This window comes from Oryx dammah, unplaced genomic scaffold (assembly GCF_014754425.2).
Source record: "Oryx dammah isolate SB20612 unplaced genomic scaffold, SCBI_Odam_1.1 HiC_scaffold_1, whole genome shotgun sequence".
NCBI lineage: Eukaryota > Metazoa > Chordata > Mammalia > Artiodactyla > Bovidae > Oryx > Oryx dammah.
This window is the reverse complement of record NW_024070185.1, coordinates 88,447,036-88,453,835: the sequence shown is the minus strand read 5'-3', so window position 1 is coordinate 88,453,835 and position 6,800 is coordinate 88,447,036. Positions and strand designations below refer to the sequence as shown.

Below are 6,800 nucleotides of genomic sequence, written 5' to 3'. Positions count from 1 at the left end.
TGTGATGTAAGATTTTGAAGAAGAGTAACTCCTGGTGGGCTGCAGTTCATGGGGTCACTAAGAGTCAGACACGACTGAGCGACTTCACTTTCACTTCTCAGTTTCATGCATTGGAGAAGGAAATGGCAACTCACTCCAGTGTTCTTGCCTGGAGAATCCCAGGGGCGGGGGAGTCTGGTTGGGCTGCCGTCTCTGGGGTCGCACAGAGTCGGACACGACTGAAGTGACTTAGCAGCAGCAGCAGCAGCAGCAACAGAGTTAACCACCAGAAAAGCATCAGCAAAACAGTTCCTAGTGTGGGAGGGAAATTTTTCTTCTACCAGTGTAGGTCCCTGGGGTCAGGGGGCCTGTTTAACAGGAGAGAGGCTTATTTCACATGTATGCAGGACCACTCAAAAATGAGTGGCTCCTTTAAAAGGTAAGGTGAGGGGTATACACTGCTATAACAAAAGCACAGGGTTGGAGGGGAGCGTGGGTGAGGCTCCTGCAGGAAGTGTAAAGGTTTGGATAGACTGATATCAGTGAGTTATTGCAGTTACTTATGATGTTATAATGTTGTGATTATTAACAGATTGATGAGTTACTAGCTAACCAAGTTATGAAACATTGTCTAATTCTAGTTCTTGTAGTCCTCAGTTCAAGTTTCTAAAAATAACAAAGTGAGCGTTAACTTTGAAATGTTTTTGTTGCTCAGTCCTGTTGTTCAGTCACGTCGGACTGTTTGCGACCCCAGAGACTGCAGCACGCTAGGCTTCTCTGTCCTTTACTATCTCCTGGAGCTTGCTCAAACTCGTGTCCATTGAGTCAGTGATGCCATCTAACCATCTCATCCTCTGTCTTCCCCTTCTCCTCCTGCCCTTAATCTTTCCCAGCATCAGGGTCTTTTCCAATGAGTTGGCTCTTCGCTTCAGGTGGCCTAAGTATCAGAGCTTCAGCCTCAGCATCAGTCTCTCCAGTGAACATTTGGGATTGATTTCCTTTAGGATTGACTGGTTTGATCTCCTTGCAGTCCAGGAGACTCCCAAGAGTCTTCTTCAGCACCACAGTTCAAAAGCATCAGTTTTGAGATATTATTAGACTTTAAAAATGTATTGATTAATCCTCACAGTTACTTCAAAGAAGATACGTAATTAAAATGTTTAGAATATGTGCCATCCGCTGTTCATCCAGCTGGTGTTCTGTGCTTGCATGGGGCTGTGCAGTGAGAGCCCACTAAGGCCGCTGGCTTCCTAGAGCCTTCAACATTCCTGCTCAGAGTCCTCAGACCTTGAGCCAGCTAGGGAGCAAGTGCACAGTAACCAAGGTTGTGGAAATGCCCATGAAGCACTTCAAGAAATCCACGGCATCAGCCTCCATCTTTAGATGAGGTAGGCAGGGTTCTCTAGAAAATGGAACTGATAGCGTGTGGGTATACAAATGTAGATAAGATGTATGTGTGTGTATGTGTATATGTATGTGTGTGTGTGTGAGAGAGAGACTGATTTTGAGGAATTGGCTCCCATGATTGTGGGGGTTGGCAAGTTTGAGATCTGAAGGGCAGGTTGGCAGACTGGAGACCCAGGGAAGGGTTGATGCTGCAGCTTGAGTCCATAGGCTATCTGGATTCAGAGTTTCCTCTCCCTTGGGAGACCTCAGTCTTTTTCTGAAGACCTTTCGGTGATTGAAGGAGGCCCATCCACATTATGGAGGGCAACTGTATGTGCATGCAGGCATGCTAAGTCACTTCAGTCATGTCTGACTCTTTGCAACCCTATGGACTATAGCCAGCCAGGCTCCTCTGTCCATGGGATTCTCCAGGCAAGGATACAGGAGTGCATTGCTGTGTGATGGAGGGCAGTCAGCTTGACTCAAAGCTGACTTAATTTCTATATTAAATACCTTCGCAGAACATCTAGAATAATATTTGGCCAAATATCCAAACTTTGTGGCCCAGTCATGTCAAGACATGACATTAACCATCACATGGAACAGGTGAAAATACTGAAGCATGACCTAGCCATGGGTGGAACATTCCAGAAAAGAAGACAAGCAGCTCTGGCCTGGATGGGAAGGAGGCCTGTTGCAGGGTTGTTGTCACCACAGTGTTGCAAGAAAAATTCTGGGAACATTAGGCTAAGGCCTGATCATACAGGGCTCTGAGGGGTAAGGCAGGGGATTTGAATTTATTCTGAGAGCAATGGAGAACAAATATGTGCAGTGATAAGTGTCAGGGTAACTTCTGAGAAGATCTTCCAGTTCTATGTACCAAGTGTAAAACAGAGTGCCTTCTAGATAAAATGCTTTGCTGAATAATGAATCCCAGAAAATGGCTCAAATGGAGAAGATAGATATTAAATACATGAAATAGCCTTTTCCTTACACTCTCACTCTAAAGGATACTTTAACAGTCACTGATACCCTTGGAAGAAAAGTTATCACCAACCTAGATAGCATATTCAAAAGCAGAGACATTACTTTGCCGACTAAGGTCCATCTAGTCAAGGCTATGGTTTTTCCAGTGGTCATGTATGGATGTGAGAGTTGGACTGTGAAGAAAGCTGAGCGCCAAAGAATTGATGCTTTTGAACTGTGGTGTTGGAGAAGACTCTTGAGAGTCCCTTGGACTACTAGGAGATCCATCTAGTCCATTCTGAAGGAGATTAGCCCTGGGATTTCTTTGGAAGCAATGATGCTAAAGCTGAAACTCCAGTACTTTGGCCACCTCATGCGAAGAGCTGACTCATTGGAAAAGACTCTGATTCTGGGAGGGATTGGGGGCAGGAGGAGAAGGGGATGACAGAGGATGAGATGGCTGGATGGCATCAGTGACTCGATGGGCGTGAGTCTGAGTGATCTCCGGGAGTTGGTGATGGACAGGGAGGGCTGGCGTGCTGCGGTTCATGGGGTCGCAAAGAGTCGGACACGACTGAGCAACTGAACTGAACTGAACTGAACTGATACCCTAACTGCAACTTTCCAACGTTTTAGTATTATATATGTATATTTCTACTTTGCATTTTAAATGACATTGTACTATATTGTATTGAAACTGAAAGTGAAGTTGCGCAGTCATGTCCGACTCTTAGCGACCCCATGGACTGCAGCCCACCAGGCTCCTCGGTCCATTGGATTTTCCAGGCAAAATAGTACCAGAGTGGGTTGCCATTGCCCTCTCCGGAGTTTCAGCTATAAGTTTATATAAAGGCAGGGCAAGTTCCCCATAACCCGGAATCCAAATGCAACAGTAACCTGTGATTCCCTCAAATCCTCTCAATTGTCTTAAAGTCATAGGTATATTACAGGCCCCTAAAAATGCTCAGGGGCTTCCCTGGGGGCTCAACAGTAAAGAATCTACCTGCAATGCAGGAGACACATGTTCAATCCCTGGGTTGGGAAGATCCCCTTGAGAAGGAAACGGCAACCCACTCCAGTATTCTGGCCTGCCTGGGAAATCCCGTGGACTACAGTCCATGGAATCACAGAGAATTGGGCTGAACAACAGCAACAAGAGTGCTGAGACTAATTTAGACAATTTTCATTTAGAACACAGCTGGAGTGCATTTTTTATTTTTTTTTTTGGTGATGAGGAAGTCAGTTCCTCTTTCATACTGATGACTATTACAAACATTTCTGGGAACTTTTACAATGTTTTCTTCAGAATGCTTCATACAGCAGTTCTCTAATTTCAAAGAGTCACCATTTAGCACTTTGAACAGACTGTGAAATAATTGACCTTTGGCTATCACAAAAAGCACACAGCTTAGTAACGAAGAGGTCAAACCTTCAATATTTATTCAGAATCCCCTCAAAGGACTATGAAGCGACACTTAAAAGAGTCCTTTAAAAAGCTCAGTCCATGAAGCAGAGCTGAGTGTGAAAAGCAGCTGGCATATGTGGGGTCTGAAGCCAGAGAGCCTCCTTCTTCATCAGGAATCGAGCGGGTTTCCTGAGAGGTTTCTATTTCTAGCTCCTTTTACAAAATGCATCTCAAAGCAGCTTGATTACCAGGGAAGTACTTGAGAAAACAAAAGCAAATGGTTCAATAAGTGGGATGAGAGCATGAGGCTAGCGCTCTCTGGGCATATTCCCCCCACCTACCATAGTTCCTTAAGCTGAAATGCCCAACCGCCTCTTGCCCTGGGGAAGGGTGGGGCCTCTCCGCCTGGATCTGCTGCTGCTGCTCCTGCTGCTAAGTCACTTCAGTCGTGTCCGACTCTGTGTGACCCCATAGACGGCAGCCCACCAGGCTCCCCCGTCCCTGGGATTCTCCAGGCAAGAACACTGGAGTGGGTTGCCATTTCCTTCTCCAATGCATGAAAGTGAAAAGTGAAAGGGAAGTCGCTCAGTCGTGTCCGACTCTTCGCGACCCCATGGACCGCAGCCTACCAGGCTCCACCTGGATCTGGGAAGTGGCTAAAGCAGCCAGTACCAGGCTCAGGGCAAGGACATCTTCCCAGAAAGGCCCGCCTTCAGCCTGTTTTCGCTTCCTCTGTTGTGGAGACGCCCACCCAACTCTGGCAATGACAGGTAACTTTGAGAAAACAAAACGAGATCCTCACTTGTTTCCCTGGCAATGTTTTTTTTTTTTTTTTTTTTAATTTTATTCTGACATGTGCACACAGCTCTATGTATTATTTTATGCTTTAGCTTCCCTGGTGGCTCAGACGGTAAAACGTCTGCCTGCAATGCGGGAGATCCGGGTTCGATTCCTGGATCTGGAAGATCCCTTGGAGAAGGAAATGGCAACCCACTCCAGCACTCTCTCGCTGCAGGAGAGCCCAGCCTAGCGCCTCCGCCTGGAGAGCAGTCTCCGGGACCCCCAGGAAGCAAATTAAAACACATATAACCGGAAGCAATGGCACCCCACTCCAGTACTCTTGCCTGGAAAATCCCATGGACGGAGGAGCCTGGTGAGCCGCAGTCCATGGGGACGGTAAGAGTCGGACACGACTGAATGACTTCACTTTGACTTTTCACTTTCATGCATTGGAGAAGGAAATGGCAACCCACTCCAGTGTTCTTGCCTGGAGAATCCCAGGGATGGGGGAGCCTGGTGGGCTGCCGTCTATGGGGTCTCACAGAGTCGGACACGACTGAAGCAACTTAGCAGCAGCAGCAACCAGCACTTTTGCCTAGAAAATCCCATGGACGGAGGAGCCTGATAGGCTACAGTCCATGGGGTCGCAAAGAGTTGGACACCACTGAGCGACTTCACTTTTAATATCTATTTTGGGCTGCACTGGATCTTCATTGCTGCACGTGGGCTTTCTCTAGTTGCAGAGAGTGGAGTCTGCTCTCTAGTTGCCCAGTCTCTCACTATGTGGCTTCTCTTGTTGGGGTGCACAGTCTCTAGGCACACAGGCTTCTGTAGTTGTGGCATACGGGTTCATTAGTTGTGGCTCAAGGGCATAGTTGCCCCTTAGCAGGTGGTATCTTCCCAGACCAGGGATTGAACCTGTATCCCCTGCATTGGAAGGCAGTTTCTTATCTACTGTGCCAACTGGGAAGTCCTCCCAGGTGGTTTTATTAGCATTCCTTTCATTTCAGGCAACTTCTCTTCCTCCCTTCCCTGATAGTTTAGTTGGCAAAGAATCCGCCTGCCATGCAGGAGACCCTTGTTCGATTCCTGGGTCGGGAAGATCCACTGGAGAAGGGATAGGCTACCCACTCCAGTATTCTTGGGCTTCCCTTATGGATCACCTGGAAAGAATCTGCCTGCAATGTGGGAGACCTGGGTTAGATCCCTGGTTTGGGAAGATCCCCTGGAGAAGGGAAAGGCTACCTACTCCAGTATTCCGGCCTGATCGCAGATTTGGACAAGACTGAGCGACTTCCACTTTCACTTTCTCCTCCTTGCTCTGTCTGGAACCCCAGAGGATATGACTTTTCAATGAAAAGGGATAAAAATACACTTAGTATTTGGGGAGGCAACACTGATATAGCATTGAAGGGCTTGAAGAAAGAGAACAAGAAACTTAAATGTCTTAAATTCTAAAATTGAGGCATAAAGTGTAACCCATAGTGCGTCTAATGTTGTGTTGCAGTTTGATCTTCAATATGCCAAGTGGCAAAGTCAGTTGAATTCACAACATGTTATCACTCTATCAAAGTGAGGGGATTGATTGGAACTCTAAGAATTAGAAGGGGAATACATGAGAGAATCCAAAATATCTGGACAGCTATGAGTCCTGCCTTTTCCTTCCCCTTGGTTTTCTTTACTCACCCAAGTCCTTCCTTCCATAAAGACCCTGAAACTCTCCTGCCTGAGTGAGTTCTGTTGCAAGAGAAAACCACTCTACACATCCCAGTCCTTGCATGCTATTCTGGCTGTCTGATGGCCTGTAATTAGACTCAGAGCTCTACATGTCCAGGAGGTCAACTACAAAGTCAAACCCCAGAATAGAAAATAAACTGTTTGTAATCAGCAAAATCATCAGAACATGTGTGGAAATAGACTTTCTTTTAACCTAGGGCTTCCCTGGTGGCTCAGAGGTTAAAGCGTCTGCCTGGAATGCAGGAGACCCGGGTTCAATCCCTGGGTCGGGAAGATCCCCTGGGGAAAGAAATGGCACCCCACTCCAGTACTCTTGCCTGGAGAATCCCATGGATGGAGGAGCCTGGTAGGCTACAGTCCATGGGGTCTCAAAGACACGACGGAGCGACTTCACTAACCTGGGTTCTAGTTGCTTTACAATGCTGTGTTAGTTTCCGCTGTACAACAAAGTGAATCAGCGAATGTATACATATATTCCCTCCCTGTTGGACCTCCCTGCCCACCCCAATCCCACCCACCCAGATCAAAACTACAAAGAGGTATCACC

At 47.0% G+C, this 6,800-nt stretch overlaps 1 non-coding gene across 1 annotated transcript; it reads left to right on the top strand.

Moving 5' to 3' along the window:
- The first annotated feature begins 6,454 nt into the window (after positions 1–6,454).
- TRNAS-GGA lies at positions 6,455–6,526 on the top strand. The gene has a single exon. It is a non-coding gene; the product is annotated as a tRNA-Ser (tRNA).
- Positions 6,527–6,800: the final 274 nt, after the last annotated feature.